Source organism: Panulirus ornatus, chromosome 12 (assembly GCF_036320965.1).
Source record: "Panulirus ornatus isolate Po-2019 chromosome 12, ASM3632096v1, whole genome shotgun sequence".
In the NCBI taxonomy this organism is placed as follows: Eukaryota; Metazoa; Arthropoda; class Malacostraca; order Decapoda; family Palinuridae; genus Panulirus; species Panulirus ornatus.
In genome coordinates, this window is record NC_092235.1 from 170,226 (window position 1) to 189,120 (window position 18,895).

Consider the following 18,895-nt stretch of genomic DNA (forward strand, 5'->3'; position numbering starts at 1 on the left):
AAGCTGGGTTAAACCTTGGCTCTTTTCCTTCCTCTAAAATTCACTTCCTCTAATAACTCTTGCTCTTTCCCCCCCTCTCTTCCCCCCCCCCAACCCCTTCCTTCGAAAGGACTTTTCTATCATCATCATTGTCATTGTGTTCGTCATCTTTTCTAGCCATTCGAGAAGGTTCTTGCTGCTCCTGTCTCGGCCACGTGTTAACCACGTGGTTGATGGAGGATTAACTGCCAGATCCCACGAAGAGAGAAGAAAGAAGAGAGAAGAAAGAAGACAGAAGACAGAAGAAAGAAGACAGAAGACAGAAGAGAGAAGAAAGAAGAAAGAAGACAGTAGAGAGAGGACCGAAGAAAGAAGTGGATTGTAACGTTGCCTCCCGCGTTGGTCCTTCCCGCGGGAGACCGTTACGGTGACGACGCCGGCAGGCTGTTCCCTCACCACCCTCGCTGCTCCCCACACCCCCGCGTTGCCTCCACTCCATCTTCACATGTCTTTTTATTTTTTATCATCCATCATCCATCTCTCGACCGTTTGGCTTGAGCAATCTCTACCCCAGCTTCCCCACCCCATTCTGGAAAACTCATTTTCCTGAGGAGTGGAGGCTGGAGTGGACCTGTTCTCACCTGACGGGGTGGAGACCCTCACACTATCTCTTACCTCTCCCCTACCTTGGACCGTCGAGCCTCCCTCACTCACGTTTTCTCGCACTAGGACACTGATGCCACCAACATGCCGCCCGACATACGTCTAAAATCCCTCAAAACTGATTGTCCCCCTCCTTCCACGTTCGAACTCCTGTCCATCGTCTTTAAGACCACTGAGATCCGTCCTACTAGGGTCATTCAATTCCCCTCGAACAAATACCAGTTTAAGATTTGCTTGGGCAAAGATAGTGATTTAGATAGAATCCTATCTAAGCCTCTCCTTGATGAACTAGCTAAAAAAAACTACCAAATCGTTCAGGACCGCTGCCCCTTCAAGCTAGATGTACTATTATTGCCTACAATGTTGATGAATCTATCTTGTCCCTCAGCCCTTCGGAGATTGTTGAAGCCATCAATGGCGAAAACAATGACGTTAATGTCATCAACGTCTATAAACCGAATAACTCCAGATCAATAAAGATACAATGTTCAAACCCGACCGAGGCCGATCGCCTGCTCTCCCGGGGAGTCCTGTTCCCCATGATCTCTGTGCCTGCAAAATCCCTGAAGAAAGATGAACATCTCGACGTACAACAATGTTTCAAATGTCTGAAATACGGACATGAGACTAAGAACTGTAAAGAACCCCACCAAACCTGTAGTCAATGCGCGGAAACTGGTCATGGTTTTCGTGAGTGCAAGGCTCAGGCAGCGAAGTGTGTCAACTGTAAAGGTAGACATGTTGCTGTATCTGGGCTGTGCCCACGTAAGAAGGAGCAACTCGGCGCAGTGCGTCAGGCACAAAAATCCAACTCACCTCCTTCCACAAACCCTCACCTCTACGCAACAATTGCTGCTGCTGCTGCTCCTCCCCCTGCCACCCAAGCTTCTCCTATCCCAACTACTAATTCTTCAGACCTCCTCACCCTACAAGGTAGGATGCATGCGTGCTACCTAAAAGCGTTGTTCCTGAGCGGGGAAGATAAGTCGGAATTCATCAGAATTTTCGATTTGCTTCTTCCTCATAACAACCTACCCAATGTACGAACTACACCTGAACTTCTCAGCTCCCCCGCCACCAACCATCCCTCACCGACCCCTGTCTCGTCCGCCACCCTGTCCCCTAACGAAAACGTATCCCAGGAGACCCCCAGTAACACTTCCAACTCTCCCCCAACTACTCAACCTGTCACCCTCCCAACTTCCAATACCCCCTCCGCACCCTCTAGCACAACTCCATCCACAACCCCCCAACCCAACACCAACAATCCTACTGTCTCTCCAAATACCGATTCCTCTCCCACCCCCACCGTCCCAACTTCCACCACCACGACAGTTCCCCCAGAACCTCCACTCACCAATCCCCCCCTCCCCCCTCCCCCTCCCTCCGTCCCCTACCTAACCCTCCCAGAGGAGCCCCAGCACCTGACCCTGCCGACACACCAGACAACCCACCAACGGTCAACCTTGACCTTCAACTCGTCGACAATGACCCTCTCCCCTCCCCTCTCCCCTCTCCTGACCCCTCACCAGATATATCCCGACCCAAGACTAGAAACATGATACAAGTGAAATTCTCAAACGGCGCGTCAACGGCCTTCATCGACAACAGACACAGAAGGCCAATAAACTTCCATAAGTCGTAAAATGCTAAAAATCTTACAATTTAACGTGCGCAGCTATCACAATGGCCGTCATCTGATTGCCACTCTCCTCGAAGAGAAAAACCGATGTTGTGATACTTAACAGCACATGTATCACCAACGGATACAGAATTAGACATTACGGGTATACATCACTACAGTCTCCAGACAGTAGACACGAGGGAGTCGCCATTCTCATACGCAACACCGTCGAACACGAATACCTCGCCATCTCATGGCAATACGAACTCTTTCTAGCAGTTAAGGTAAACACAATACACGGCTTCATTATCTTCTGCACTACATACTCTCGACCCAACACTACCATTCCACTCCATGATCTCTACACAGTATTCAATTACACACATATCCCAGTCTACCTTCTAGCTGACCTCAACGCCCAACACAGAACCTTCCACCACAACAGAAACAATTCTCATGGTGATAACTTATTCGCTTTATACTCTTACAAACGTCTTAACCTCCTTGGACCTTACTTCCACACTGTCTTCACTGGCCCAGGAGGAAAAGGCAGACCTGACCTTGTCTTCTTCAACAGAGCCAGTAATTATCTCCATAATTTCTTGTCTCCAGGACCACTGTGTGGTTCCGACCACATCCCTATCTTTCTTCATCTCTCGTCTACCCTATCCTCGTCCTATCACCCTCACACTACCACTACAAAAGAGCAGACTGGGAGAGCTTCAAAGACAATCTCTCCAACTGCACTTACACCACAAACTACGAAAATCACCCAATAACACTAATAAACACAGAAATAGAACATATACACGAAAGAATCACACAGGCAGCTGACATTTCTATTCCCAAATCTTCATTTACTTCAAGATACTCCTTCCCTTCTCCCAAAACAACAAGACTTCTCTTGTGCTACCGTCGCAAAACAGACGTCGTTTGGGCCTAGTACAGTGGTACCTCACATCCCTACGAAACCACACACTCAACAGCCTTCTAGAAGACCACAATAGACACTGGAAATCTCTCATCACTACAACAGAACTACACGGGACCAAATCTCCTCAATAGTTTTAGAACAGAATCCGAAAACTCAAAGAAATATCAAAAACAGACTTTAATGGGCTAAATGACGACAACATTCTACACCATAACCCACAAGACATTGCCAACATTTTTCAAAAACACTGGGAAGGTATCTTTCACCCTCACCCCCCTCACCCTCTGGCGTACGAAAACACACAAATTGTCAAAGAACACATACAAAACAGACCCAGTCACTTCTACCTAGAACAGATCATACACCTCCAATCGCTTTCACACGACCACCTTCTCACAACTCTCATAAGATCGAACGAGGTCAAATTTCTCCTCCTCAAATCACCCAAAGTAGCCCCAGGTAATTCAGGCATTGGTTACCAGCTACTTACACATCTCCCTAACAACACTATTAGAGCCATCACCTCAACGCGGCACTAGCCTCTGGCTATTTCCCCGCGGCCTTCAAAACAGCAACAACCACAATGATACCAAAACCCAACAAATCCAACAGAGAGCCCATGAACTACAGACCCATCATTGTACTTGAGTCCATTGGGAAGACATTTGAAAGAATCACAAACAACAGACTAAGACAACACCTAACATACAACAACCTACTCTCACACAAACAGTTTGGCTTTCGCCAACATCGCTCCACACAAGATGAACTCAACATCATTACGAACTACATAAGAAACAACACGCGGACACACAAAATGACCGCACTCATCACAAAAGATGTTGAAAAATCCTTTGACACCGTGTGGCACAATGGATTGAGGTATAAACTAAGCACCCAGTTCCAACTCCCACGACCCACCATAAAGCTTCTCTCTAACTATCTTAGCAACAGAAAAACCCGAATCAAATACAGAAACACTTACTCAAACTACTTCTTCCTCAATGCCGGTGTATCTCAAGGCTCCGTGCTGGCCCCTACTCTTTACACACTCTACTCAAATGATCTTTCCAGTCCTATACACCTGGACTCCATCACTCTCCAATATGCAGATGATATTACTCAACTGATCACAGCCGTAACCCTCACACACTTAATCAGCAGAACCCAACAGGAAATTGACAACGTTTGGCTTTGGGAGTTAAAATGGAGGATTAAATCAAATCCTGCCAAATTCAACATATCTTACTTTAACGTACGTCAGAGATACAACATAAGTAATGTCTACCTACACTCCCGTATACACCGAAGTTTAACCATTCCCATCTCAAACACCAACACTGTCCTGGACCTAAACTATGATGTATACCTGAGAATGAACCGACATATACAATCTAGAGCGGCTATTGCGAGAGCGGAGCTCACAAAATTGTACAGATTCAGAGGCGCAATTCAAAACCAAATTGCACCTCTACAAAGCATTAATACGACCTCTTATCATGTACTCCCCTTCAGCTCTCAAACTCGGAGCCAAATCCAACATCCATGCACTCCAAATCATTCAGAACAAAGCTCTACGTTGGGCTTTTAACATCAAATGGCACGAGTTCATCAGGAACACAGAACTTCATGAGAGAGCACGAATCCCTCCTCTAAACATCTACTGGAGGAAATTCTTTGAAAGACAAGTAAAGCGATTTCAAATACATCATACTCACTGGATTGATTACTTCAACAATCTCCTGGGTATAGACCACCCAGGTAACATGTTTAATATACAACCTGGACAACATCCAGTGACCATATATTAAAAACTAAAAACCACTATAGATCTTGCTGCTAAGTCCGTGCGGGGAACGCCTTGGTCAAATCAGTGTCCATCGGCCAGAGATACGATCCACCTCCTCCTGTATCCCTTACAAAAATGAAAATGAAAAAAATAAAAAAGAAAGTAAATAAGTAATACAAAAAATAAAATAAATAAATTGATAAAGAAATGGATATTAAAAAAGATAACTAAAATAAAACTTTGCCCTCCACTCATCATCTCCGCCCTGCTTATCCTATTTTTCCAATGCAAGCTGGGTTAAGCCCTGGCTCTTTTTCTCCCTCTAAAGTTCACTTCCTCTAACAATTCTTGCTCTTCCCCCCCTCTCTTTTCCCGCCCCTCCTTGGAGGGGACTTTTCTATCATCATCATCATCATTAGATGGGAGGCAGGTTTGGGACGAGACTCAGGCCGAAGAGAGAAAAGCTTGGGACGAGAGTCAAGCAGGAGAGGGGGAGAGAGAGGCTTAGGACGAGAGTCAGGCAGGACAGGAGAGAGAGGCTTAGGACGAGAGTCAGGCAGGACAGGAGAGAGAGGCTTGGGACGAGAGTCAGGCAGGACAGGAGAGAGAGAGGCTTGGGACGAGAGTCAGGCAGGACAGGAGAGAGAGGCTTGGGACGAGAGTCAGGCAGGACAGGAGAGAGAGGCTTGGGACGAGAATCAGGCGGGACAGGAGAGAGAGGCTTGGGACGAGAGTCAGGCTGGACAGGAGAGAGAGGCTTGGGACAAGAGTCAGGTTGGAGAGGAGAGAGAGGCTTGGGACGAGAGTCAGGCAGGACAGGAGAGAGAGGCTTGGGACGAGAGTCAGGTAGGAGAGGAGAGGTACCACGTCAGTCTCTCGTCCCCTTACACAAGTCATCAAGTCCAGTCTCTTCTTTGCCACTCCAAACCTCCAGCCTGACTCAACAACACTGTGGTCTGCATGATGGAAGCACACATGAAATATTCACAAGAATTTCCTTCTCTACACTTGCCTCCACAACTTTCTTTTATGCTTGTAGGTCCAAAAGTTTACGCCAGGCCTTAGCACAGACACCACTGAGATCACCACCTGGTCAAATGTATACTGTAAACACATAATGACAAAGGAAAACATACTTACGGTTACGTACATACATGCACGTATAACCTTAATGGTCAGGTCAAAGGTCAGGCCATCATAATACCTGAAGGTCGCACCGTCATGTTCAGCCACACAGATCTTTCAGAGCTTCATGCCTGAGTTCGATACCACATTACCAGTTTCCAATATTATACTACCTTTCCCGCCACACCACACAACAGCCTCATCTTAATGTCATGCAACATCAACATTTATATTTGGTCTCTGACGACAACCCCCCCACCACCAGCAGACCCATGCAGGCCCCCATGCCACTTAGGTCACTACAGTTTCCAGGCACCACGTGGCATTTTAGTGGCTGTTAATTACCACTCCTCTGACCCAGGCAGCCTTTTTACCTTCCTGTCTCACCCAGACGTTGTCTGCTGGTTCTTACTCGACAAACATACAACCTCTCCTTCCCAGACATAACACATCACAACACCTTACTCCCACCACTTTGATCTTTTTCTTCGTGACAATATATTTCTCTGCAATAAAGTTATCTACTTTGTATAGACCATCACTAATATTAAGATTATAATTCTTTGTGTACTTAATAATAGAAGAATCAATGATATTTCTCTTGGTAATGGAGTCAGAGTTAATGACTGAGATGGTGTTACTCCAGTCAATACAATGATCATAGTTTTTAACGTCATTAAACAAGGTAGATAAGTCTAACTCTGCTGTGATTTTAGACAAAAGTAACTATTTATCTAAAATGAATGAACCTCTAAATGATAGCACAACATATTCTAAAATTAGTAAAAATCCCTTAGAAGCAGTTAATTCTCATTTCAATAAAGAAATGAAGTTGTTGTTGAAAGGTAACATCTCTCTTATCAAAAGTTTGTCATCTTTGTCCCCTTCATTGCCATATACGTATGGACTTATCAAACATAAACAGAATTTTCCAGCATGACCTATAGTGAGTTCAGTAGGCTCCATCACATATAAATTGTTAAAATGGTTAGTTTCTTTATTAAGCCCTTTAGTGGGTAAGGTATCAAATTCTAATATCATGAATAATGTAGATTTAGTCAACAAGCTAAACAATATCAATGTTAATTTTGATTTTAAACTAGTTAGCTTTGATGTTTCCTCACTTTTCACTAAAGATCCAGTTGATGACCTTTTAGAATATTTATTTGATGTCTTGGATGATATTCATTTACCTGTTTCAAAGTCAAATTTCATTGAACTGATAAAATTGTGTATAAAAAACTGTGTATTTCAATTTAATGGACATTATTATGCTCAAAAATTTGGTATGGTAATGGGTGACCCTCTTTGACCAGTACTAAGCAATCTTTATATGGAATTTTCTGAAACAAAATTACTAAAGGATATCTTACCTTCTAATGCAATTTGGTTTAGGTATGTAGATGATGTTCTTTGTGTTTGACAAACAAATGAAAGTTTACAAATATTTCTCCCCTTACTTAACAATTTAGTACCTTCCATCAAATTTACTGTAGAGCTTACAAAAATCCTATACATGAATATTATTTTTATTCACCTTTGCACATTGTTCAGTTAGCCTTTGTATTGTTATTCAACTTTGCTACCTCATTGGTTTTTGAGAGCTACACCTGGTTGGATTGTGATTATTATGTGCTCTAAGATCATACTTATTGCAAGTTGCCTTATAGGATTTTTGTAAGCTCTACTTTAAGATTTATATTGTATTCCTTATAAAATCTCTGTTTTAACTCTTCTGAAGACCAGCTCTTTCATGCCTGTCATGCTACAGTATAATTCATTTTCTCTTATCTTTGACCACTGTCATTCCATTTCCCTACACCTTGTTTTCAGTTTCTGTGAGAAATGTTAGATCAGAGTTTCATTTTTCCACTTGACAGGAAATTATTTGGTACTGTTGGGTGGTGAGCACACCACTAGATAGCCAGCTGCGCCCTGCTAGTGATTCCCGTATGTGTGCAAGTAAATCATAGTATTTAAAGCCTCCATATTGCTCTGTCAATATGACAATGTTATGATAGTTCAGCATAAAACAGGCGTGGCATGATGCCAGCAGTAGCAGACAAGTCTTTTTTCTCAAAGAAACCGAAAAAAAGGGCTCCTTCACTATTTTAAGAACCACTTACTCCTTTGAACATGAAAAAAGATTCATCATATGAAACCCTACAACATGTATGACATTTTAAAGTAGCCTTTACCACGAACATATACAACATAGCTCTGAAAGTTCTACATTGCTGCAGGAATTTTCACATTACAGAGAAAAGTTTCATTTATGTTTGACCTTGGAATAGTTGGGTTGTTGGTCTGAACAAGATGGCTGAGACTGCAGGGTCTGCTGACTTTTCTGAGGAGGGATTGGCAGTTTCTAGAAATTATGATGCTTCCTAGTCAAGCATCTGTATGCTTAAGTGCATGTAAGTCTTCTCCATTATTTGCTGCAACATCTTAATGCGCTTCATTTTGAATTAAGCAAGCAAGGGCTCAGGGCAGGATTCATCAAAGTGATTTCTGAAAAATAAACCGATTCTACTTTCCACTGTCAGGAAAATAGCTACATAGTTGCAAAACAAACTGTATATCATATCAATTCTCTTAAATATAAGCTTAAACAATGATTCTTGACCTTCTCTACTTACAGGTCATTTGCCTTGAGGACAGCAGCATCTGTTGTTTTGCAAGAGCTAATAGATCCATCAATGTGGAGGCAGACTTGCCTTCAAATATGCCTTGGAAAGTCACCAAACAGAATATTAAGCAACAAAAATGCATTTTAAAGGTGCAAGTTTAAGGGCTACATAGAACTGAAAGGATGTTAAAATATAACCTCTATCAAAGGTACAGTTTCTAGATATCAGAGCAGCGAGGACATCTAATATATAAGAAACTAATGGAAGTTTTTAAATCCTTAGCTGAACCTTTGATTGTGAAACATTCATCCCTAACACAATGTTTACATATTTCCTGTTGAGGTCAGATTGTTACCCTTACTACCCATTTTTTTTAATGTGCTCACATACGCTAAATAGACTCACAAAATTTAGGCTAAATAGACTCAGAAAATTTAAAATTTTAACATAATCAATGACTACGAAAAACCTTAATTATCTATTTTCATTACATATGTAAAGTCTGTGGGACTTCTGTCCAGGTACACTGTTTTAGGTGGTGGAAGACTGGTTGTGTGATTGCTGCATTTGGGCCACTTCAAGAGCATGTTGGTGAGAGGCTTCCAAACCCATTAGCAAATGGACCATAGTGTTTCATGTGAAAGTCTGTTACATTATTAGGGTCTGTAGGAGGAAAGTTCCCTAAGATTTTAAAGGCACTGTTTGTATCATTGGGAGTGAAGGGTAAGTGGGCGATTGTCTCTGAATGGATTTTGGGTAGATTTTTCACAACTTTCCTTTTTAAAGGCGAGATTGGTTTGTGGGTAATTTTTGAGAAGTATCTCATGAGTATGTTTGTAAGTTCTTTGGGACAATGGATTTTACTGTGATGAGTCAGGTGTGCTTCATGAGTGAGGACTGGTGAGACGAGTGGTGATGTGGGTCTTTCGGTTCACTGTGTTGATGAAGGAGTGCCAGTTATCTGTTTGCCTCTATATGATTAAGTTAATGATAGATTTATTTAAGAATATTTATTTGATCTCTGATTTCTATCAATGGTGAGTGGTTATGTGTAAGGTGGTTTCTTTACGATGTGTGTAATTTATGGGAGTAGGTAGTAGTTTGTAGGAAGCTAACAACCAGGGACGTATATTACCAGTACTAACCGCCTGGGTATCTGGAGGGTTAGTGACGCCTGTTTAGTGATCCAGCACTCAGGTGGTCGTCACGTTGCACTCCTCTGACCCAGGTAGCTGTCTTTTGCATTGACTGGGTGAGCTGGATGGAGTGTGCTCAGGATGGGTAAGTGGTCAGAGGATGGTTGCCGTAGCATCCTTCCATGTAATGCTGGTGTGAGCAGAATGTTGTTTCACAAAGTTAGCTGCAGGAGGTGGTTGACTGGGAGTCTGGTTGGTTGGTTGGTTGCATAGGTTAAGTATACTGAGAAGTTACAGTTGAAGAAATTCACCTCAGAGATCATAAGTGTGAATGCTGAACAAAGTGGACATTCAAATCTTTAATAATGGGAGCATCTTACCGAGGTTCTGCTGTTGGGTAGTGTATCTTATGGGGTATGTAGAGTGAGGAGGTATGCAGATGTTGATTATCTTGCACCTAGTACTGTGTTTATAGGATATTGTTGTTGTCTGTGAGCTGTTGTATGGTGAAAATTGTGGTTTGGTGGATAAGTGTTATGAGTACCTACTCTTTGTCTGTTATTTCTTACAGCTGTGAGATCTGGATGTGAGACTAGCTTCTTAGATGAGTGCTACAAGGATACTGCATTCTCTTAATTAGCTGAGAATGTTTGTGTATTTGTTCTTATCATTACTAGCACCGAATTGCAAAATCTTTAGTTTGTCATTGCAGTTCTGTGGCGTAGAATGATCTATTTGTGAAGACTGAAAATGCGCATTCTGTAATGCTGTTTATTGGAAATTTGTGCTCGAGGTGAAGGTGTTTGTGACGGAGTGTTGTAAGTTATTTTCTGAATGGTTGCTGTACGTCCAGTGTTCTGAGTAGTCTCCAGTGGATGACAGTGATGTACAGTGGAGGTGATACCAATGACTGCAGTTAAAGCATAAATTGTAGTAGTGCGTTTTGATATAATTGGCACTATGAACACATGTCATAAGCAGGAATTAGTAGTTAGATGACCTGGCCATTACCTCCCTGTAGTTAACACATATGTGTGAATTCTTCAGATGCCTGAGTATAACCTGAAATAACACACTGCACAAAAATTAACTTTATACCAGTGAATGAGAGGTCTCAAATTGATCACCTGTTAGCTTTAAAGAGGTTGGTATGTTATCAGATCTTTTAGTCGTTATGTCATTACATTACTTTGAAAGTGAAAATACCATTTTTATACTAGTTTTCTGAAGAGACGTAGTAAGAGCAGCGGTAAAGGGAAAAAAATATTGTCAATCACACCAATGGGAAAAAGATATTGCTAAGCTCATTAAATGAAAAATAATATTGTTAAGCTTACTAAAGGAAAACAATATTGTTGTTAAGGTTATGGCAGTATAGATTTCCCATATAATATCCTTCATGTCGAAATATACAAGGAGTAGAAATATGGGATGAAATCAATATCCCAACGATGGTCTAATTCAAGAAACAAAACTGATAACTAAAACACACAACACCACAGTGGCAGTCGGTAAGGGAGCTGTGAACATGGTTTAATACAAACATAATATTATGATCGTAGGAAGACTCTCCATATATAATATATCAAATAAGAAACAAAAATAGCCTCTAACATAGAAGCTAAAGATAACATGTGGAACACACAACACTAAAATGTCCAGGACTAGAAATATAATAACCTTAAAAACAAAACTGACTGCAATCATGTACATAAACTAATTTACTGGTAAACAATAACACTGAGAGGAATACATATGAAAATTATTGGTTTGATGCAAGGTACAAAAAAAAGGCAACTGGAGGTGTACAGTACATAGCAAAGATAAACAATGAAACAGTTTACATGGATTAGTAATATTACAGCCAATTTTGTTGTCGCTAGACTGGTGAAGCCATAATGCAAGAATAAACTGGATTCCAAATATAAGAATCAAAAGTACATAATGTGTTGTGAAAACTGGTACCAGAATGAAATAATGAAACACAAGAAGATAGATATCAGCATAAAGCATGGAAAATCCATGAAATAAAATTATCAATGGAATAATCATAGTTACACACATATGAATATTTCATGCAGTTTCAAGGAAAAACAAACTAGCTCAACTAAATACTTTAAACAACGTGGCAACATGAGGAAAAGAGAAAAGCTTTGGAAATTATTTACATCTTGTACGACATTTTTACTTCACAATAAAAGTATTCTCTTAAACATGGTCATCTTGGAGCTCAGCGAGGCCATTCCTTTCAAATTACAGTCTGCGTACACCATCCAAATATATTAGTGCGAATGGAAAATTTAGGTAGGCTAAACATTAATTGAAAACATCAGGGGAGACCCATTATGAAGAAGAGCAAAGTAACTTGTCAACTTTACCTTTTACTGCAGATAATATCTGAAGAATTAATTTCAATGAGTCCTTAACTTTACAGAGATGCAGAAGTGTCTTGTTCCTCTGAAAAATATAAAGAACAAAATGGTAATCATCAGCGTAGTTACAAGAGGATGGAGGGTAGGCCCCAGGAACCACCGACTGTTTAGGGTTTTTATGATATCCAATTCTGCCTAGCTCCTAGGTTGCCATCCAGTCAATTTGGCCGTGATAATCTTGGCAAATCTATCCCCAAGGGTCCCAAATATCTAAACGGCAGTGGTAAATAGCACCTCGACTTAACTCAAAATATCACATATTGTTTACTTGACACTTATAGAGCCTAGCTTTCATGTGGTAATCAATAAGATTTGAAAAAGAACTTTGTCTAAATACAACACAAACACTTTAAACAGCTAATGTTAGAAATGAAAAGAAAAGTACTAATCAATAATAACAAATATAAACAAACCGTAACTTTTATTCTGTCCCTTACCACCATGCATGTCTGTTCAAACAAAACAAACTGACCAAAAATAATTCTTTATGAACGTCTCGATTAACTAGAATTTCCCAAGAAACAATAACATATAAGAGAAGTTTTAGTCTGCAAACAAAACAAATACTTAAAACAGCTAACACAAAAGTAAAAAATAGATATCATAAATGATCATAAATTAAAGCCAGTAACTATCAACAGCTGTCGCTTACACTCACGAATGGCTGACCCGTACCATATTTTGGTCTTCCGCTTCACGTACAAATCTTGACCTATAACAATTCTAAATTATAATTACTATAATTTTCTGTATATATATATATATATATATATATATATATATATATATATATATATATATATATATATATATATATATATATCTGGCCAATTCCCTGATCAACTTTGTTAACGTAGGTTGCATAAAATATACAAAATCACTAACCTCATTACAGGTTACTATATCATAAGAAATAATTTCATATATTTTTGTTTATTCTCCATAGATTTGAGACACTTTAAAATCCTAGCTTGTATACTAAGATTTTCATCCTCTGAACGAAGCCATACAATAATCGTCCTTATCTACTCTGAGCATTGGATAGCCTCCTGATGATCAAGATTGCTGTTTTGGTTGTCCGTTTCCCTTGTTACTGCTGCGCCTCACTGCACACCTTACATGACTGCCTTCCACAGTATTAGGGACAGCTGCTGGGCCTCACTGTAGCTACTTCTGGGACGGTTGCCAATCTTCCTCGTATTCCCTCATGACCACAGCGCCAAACCGACTCCCGCCATCAGGCCGAAACGCACAAACATTTCTGACAAAATTGAGACAACCACTTTCGCGTCAGTTTTGACACCAAGTGAATTTATACGACAATTACGTTCAAGATGCTTGGTTTTTCGTTCATGGATTGAACAGAAGCAACCAACGATGGTTGCTACTGCCCAATCCATGAAGTCCCCCCCACCACGGAAAGGTAACCAAGCTTCGGGGGGGATGGGTGTTTACCCTGACGCCAACGGAGAAACTCAATACAATATTTTTATTATAACTTTCCTTAATCTTGAAAAATGAATCAATCAGAGGGAAGAATAGCCCCAGCCATATGAAGATTGGCTAACCGACTCCTTGGGCATTGTGTAGAAAGTGATTTCTTTGAGGGTTGCTTTATGGAAGGCACGGTAGCGTCGGAAGAGTTTCATTTTTTCTTTGAAGCCGAAGGAAATTATCCCCGTGAATTTATGTATTTTTTTTTTTTTTTGGCGGAATAATGTTCCCATTTTTTTTCTTTCTTTGTTTTTCAACGTCCCTACGTAGATATTACGTGTCATCCACTACTGCGAGAAAGCCAGACTTCCGCTAGATTAACGTAATCCTTGGCGGGGCGAAACTAAAGTTGTCTTGGTGTTGGTTCCTCAGTGATAACCCAAACACAAACACAAACACACATCCAGTGTCCACTCTAGGGCCGTGTTCTCCTGCAGCACCAACAGGAAGAAAGAACTCAGGTTCCTCACCAACTGAATCTTTTGGCACGGGGAGCGTGTGTCATCTCGACACGCCTTTTAACGCCCGTACGTGGTGCGGAGTGCAGTCGGTCTGTAACGTAGGACATGTCATGTGTTATTGGTCCCAGTCGGTCTAGAACGCTGGGCCTGACATGTGTTGGGGGACCAAGTCGGTCTTGAATGGTGTGCCTGACAGGTCTTGAGACCTGCCATGTCTCCCTGAAGGTGGGCCTGACAAGTGGGGTGGGCTGCATTTCCTCATGGATGGTGGGTCTGGTAGGGCGTGTGGGCTGCAGTGCCACTTGAGTGGGTGAGGTCACTTGGTCAGCATCAGTGGGACGGTGAGGTTTCACTTTTGCACAGCGACCGTTGACGGAAAGTGGTGTCACGTTGGCAAGAAGTGCCTTCTTGTAGGAGGCATAGCAGGGGTACTGGATGACGGCAATCCCGTGGTGGTTCTCGTACGTGGATGCAGCCAGGATACTTCTCCGTGGTGGGGCTCGCTTCGTGGTTGGTGGATGTGGCCCTCCCCGCCACATGGTCACAGTGGTTGACCTATTTTACGTCAACACATTACGAGGTCAACCTTCACCAAATCCATGTGGGGTTCATACCAGCTTCACCCATATTCCATTTCCTCCAATTCCACTTCTGGGTATTCCACCTCCATATCCACACAGCCAAATTCCACTCCATCCATGACTTCAACGTCTAGGTATTCCACCTCCATATCCACACAGCCATAGCCCATGTCAAATACATGGACATATTCAAATTCCATCTCCTGGACAAAGGAGGATCGTCCTACCTCCTTGGTGAACATTATTATATTGAGGTGTTCGAGGAAAGGTTGAGGGAGCTTACAAGGCGGAGCAGAGATGTTCACTCGACAGAGGTCACAGCTCAAATGATGCTCTCGTCCCGGCTCCCGCCCTTATATAACCTGGGAACTGATCATATCCTAGCATAGCTTAATATAGAGAAGTCTAATATAGTGAAGTCAATACTTTAATACAGTTAAGTTTATTTCTCAATAGTTTAATACATGTGCCTAACAACAGTTCCTTCACCTGTACAATGTCCCGTCACAGAAGACAAAGATTGTCATTATACTTCGTTTTTATCAGCAGAAATTATATTAAAGTGACTAAAGATAAGTGGTTTGATATGTTATGTGTGTTCTCTGTCATCATAAAGATGGCCATCTACCCTGATGTGTAAAGAAAACATCAATTTTTTCGAGGCTGTGGTGAAGATAAGAACACAAAGATATGATAATGTGGTCATACAATGGTGTAGTCAAGATGTTGTGTTAGAACTATGTAGTGAAGATGGGAGTGTAGTGAAGAGGAGGATTTAGTGAAAATATATATGTTTCTTCACGCTGAGCCATTCCATATAGATGAATATATCTATAATCTAATTGCGGTAAATTACCATATGACTTTAACGGCACCAGCCAGCAGGAAAAATGTCGGATATAGGAGTGACTGAATATTTTGTCGGGTACAGAAATAATTGAATATTTGGTACGATCGATCAAAATGCTTTTTATAGGCAAATAATTTCTGATTTTTCAAATGATTTTTTCCATCTGTTGGAACTGGTGTAAGTAATTAAAGATATGAAAACCGATGGAAAAGTTCAGTTTAACGCTTTTACGAATGTCTTGCTGCGTGTTTGGGAAGAGCAGTAAACTACAGGAATATATTGGTCTAATGTCCCCTGCTCGTCCAACAGCAGATATTGTATGGTCTGAGACATTATTTCTGGTGGAGGTGGATTCTCTCCGGCATTGCTTAAATCACTTCCACAAACTTGCGCCATTTTGCACAAATACAGATCCGATATGATGCATTTCCCAGCTCTGTTACGTTATGGACCCTAGTCATCCTAGCCTAGCCTAGCCTAGATAAAAAGGTGTGGAATAATGTGCAACATTTCTCCTTCGTTACAAGTGATAATAAACCTAGGCTATACAGCAACCAGGAACGTCCATATTTGTCTAACTTCTCACATGTCTGTGTCATCTGTTTGCAAACATGTCGACCATTACCATGAGGGCAATTGCGGCTTTTGATTTTGAATATCACACGTTTCCTCTCTGCCGTGAGATTTTCATACTTAAATAAAATGGTGGGCCGTAAGAAATATATGTCCATCGAAGGTCAACTATATGGCTCAGTTCCATCATCAGTTTCTAAGAAAACTGAAAAGGTGAGGTGCCAACGAGATTCGATCTCAGATTGCTGGATCCAAAGTCGAGAGTGCTAACCCTTACACCATGGGACCTGATAAGAAAAGATGTGATTTCATCTAAATGTTTTACGTATAATCAACCAGAGGCCACTCCTCCCTCCCTGCCTGCAGGGTTCAAGGTTTTCTAGAAGGTTCTCGAAGATTCTGGGTAGGAACTGCCATTGAGAGGACGTAGTTATACGATCATTAATGATATTGTTGTTGACTTTCTGATTTAGAAAGATAGATAGATATAGATATGTCAAAACAGGTATTAGATAGATCGATAGATACGTAAGTCTGTATATGTCAATTTTCACAGAAATCATTGATATCTGCGTTATTCTGCAAGAAATACATGTACATGGATGTAGTGATAATATGGGTTAGGTATAAGACCAGTCGTGTTGAGATTGTAGTGAATGTGACCATTGACTTCAACCTTAATGGTGTAGTGAAGATACAGTTGTGGTAAATATAAATCTTGAAGTGACTCATAAGGTTGTTGTGAGTACAAGGATGCATCGTAAATGAGTACTTCCTACCTGAAAGTCAACAATTACAAAATTGATCAAGTATAACAACATCCTCGGACAACCAACTACAAACACCAACCATAGAGTGAACCTGACTGTCATCTAACGACGACCTCTCAAAGGTAATGATCTTACCAGAATCTTCGAGAACCTTCTAGAAAACCTTGAACCCTGCAGGCAGGGAGGGAGGAATGGCCTCTGGTTGATTATATGTAAAACATTTAGATGAAATCACATCTTTTCTTATCAGGTCCCATGGTGTAAGGGTTAGCACTCTGGACTCTAAATCCAGCAATCCGAGTTCGAATCTCGGTGGGACCTCATCTTTTCAGTTTTCTTCGATACTGATGATGGCCGCATTATTCTGTACGTTATATATACATTCATATATATACATAAATATGTATGTATAAACATATATATGGAATAATATGGTTTTATCAATAGCCGGAGACCATTCCTCCCTCCTTGCCTGCAGAGTTCATAGTTTTCTGGAAGGTTCTAGAAGATTCTGGTGAGATAATTGCCATTGAGAGGACATTGTTATACTTCATATATCAATGATTTCATTATTGTTGACTTTCAGATAAAGATAGATAGATAGATAGATAGATAGATAGATAGTTTGATTGATAGATTGATAGAGCGATATTTAGATAGGTATATAGATAGATAAGTTTCATCAATACTGTATCTTACGCCATCTCCTGTTGCTGGACATATGTTCAACCAGCATTGGGAAAACCTCCAGTAGACCTTAATGTAAAGCAAGATAATAACAAAACCTGCAATAAAAGAATACGATCAACTCCCCAGTGCAGAAATATTGTGACCAGAAAGTCTTCTAGCAAGATGTCAGACGATTCCACGGGAAACACGAAGATAACATTAAATATCTTAACATCAACAATAATAAGACTGATGATGATAATGAAATTATAACAACAAAACTGATAAACTCAGGGAAAATAGTGTTCTACATTATGCCTCTAGAAAATAGAAACTTTAACGAAAATCAGGAAAAGAAATACCCATCTGGCTGATACGACACAGTAAAAGAACCATCCCACAACCAACTCTAAACTGAACCTGACTGTCCCCTAACAATGTCCTCTCAATGGTATTTATCTTACCAGAATCTCGTAGAACTTTCCAGAAAATCAAGAACTCTGCAGGCAAGGAGGGAGGAATGGCCTCTGGCTGCTGATGATAACCACATTATTCTATATATATACTTTTACCTACAACCGAAGGTTGACCGGCCAGCCCAAGTGGCTACAGAGGTTGTATCCATGAAAGAAACGGACCCACCAGCAGACGAATTCGGTTGGCAGGTTGTATCGAAGAAGAGGAAAAAGAAAGTTGCCCAACCAGCCCAACCAGAAGGGTGTAGCAAAGAAACGAAAGAAGGCTGCCCAACCAACCTGGGTGGTAGTAAAGATGGCTGCTCCACAACCCCAGGTCGTTAGGCAGACTGTAGCCATGGAAGAAAGGAAGGCTGCTCGTCCACCAGCCCAGGTACCGAGTGAGCGTGTAGCTATGCTGGCTGACCCACCAGCCCGGGTAGATAGCTACGCCCAGATGGCTATGTCGGGTACAGCAAAGAAGCAAACCCCACAACTACTCCACGAGGTTTGCAAGCCTGCACCCAAAAAGATGAAGACGAAGGTTGCCACACTACCCAATGCACCACCACATGTCTAGAAAGGGAAAAGGTGGACAGAATGGCTGGAGGTCCCACTCCAACAACAAAATCACCTTAGGAGCCAAGTTCCATCCATTATTGAATATATATATATATATATATATATATATATATATATATATATATATATATATATATATATATATATA